The sequence below is a fragment of the Apis dorsata genome, unplaced genomic scaffold (genome assembly GCF_000469605.1).
Source record: "Apis dorsata unplaced genomic scaffold, Apis dorsata 1.3 scaffold_280, whole genome shotgun sequence".
NCBI lineage: Eukaryota > Metazoa > Arthropoda > Insecta > Hymenoptera > Apidae > Apis > Apis dorsata.
In genome coordinates this window covers 120,912-121,384 of record NW_006263556.1, presented here as the reverse complement: position 1 = coordinate 121,384, position 473 = coordinate 120,912, and the positions used below count along the sequence as shown (strand labels likewise).

The following is a 473-nucleotide window of genomic DNA, read 5'->3' as shown; positions in this document are numbered from 1 at the left end:
CGAGTAGAAAAATTGGTGTATCCTAAGAATGATGGAGTGGAGGAGGGTATGCAAGGAAGCAAGCTAATCCCAAGGAAGGAGTATCGAGCGGTTGCGGAGGCGTATTCGATGACCCGAAGGATCTTTACCTGCTCGGTACAGACGCATAAGTCGTGATTTGCGACCGTGGTTGCAACTGCTGGTGGTCGGGTCGTCCCTACGTCTTCTTCCTCGAGGCTCTCGCCGGAGGCAGCGAGAGTTTAGATCGAGGAAGAGTCTAACTGGCCGGTTCCGCTCGGTTGCCGAGAAAAACGCGTCGAATCCCTGCTCGCGTTGCGAAGTCGGCCGCCTATTTTATCGTTACGGTGCCGAGACGACGATCGTTCTTATTATTATTATATTATTTATGTTTATTATTACGAGCAAAGGTGGAGTTGGAACACGCGTTGGACACTCGGTTACTCGGCGGACAACGAACAACGACGACGACGACG

The 473-nt window shown here is 51.8% G+C and overlaps 1 protein-coding gene across 2 annotated transcripts in view; it reads right to left on the bottom strand.

Annotated features, from left to right (window-relative positions):
- Positions 1-473, bottom strand: part of LOC102675647 (eukaryotic translation initiation factor 5) — a 16,591-nt gene that overhangs the window by 7,953 nt on the left and 8,165 nt on the right. The window contains exon 1 of one of the 2 annotated variants that reach the window (XM_006616855.1): positions 129-473. The exons of the other annotated variant lie outside the window; for it this stretch is intronic. The gene's annotated coding sequence lies outside the window, so the exon portion shown is untranslated. The remainder of the gene's footprint in view (positions 1-128) is intronic. 2 annotated transcript variants of the gene reach the window in all.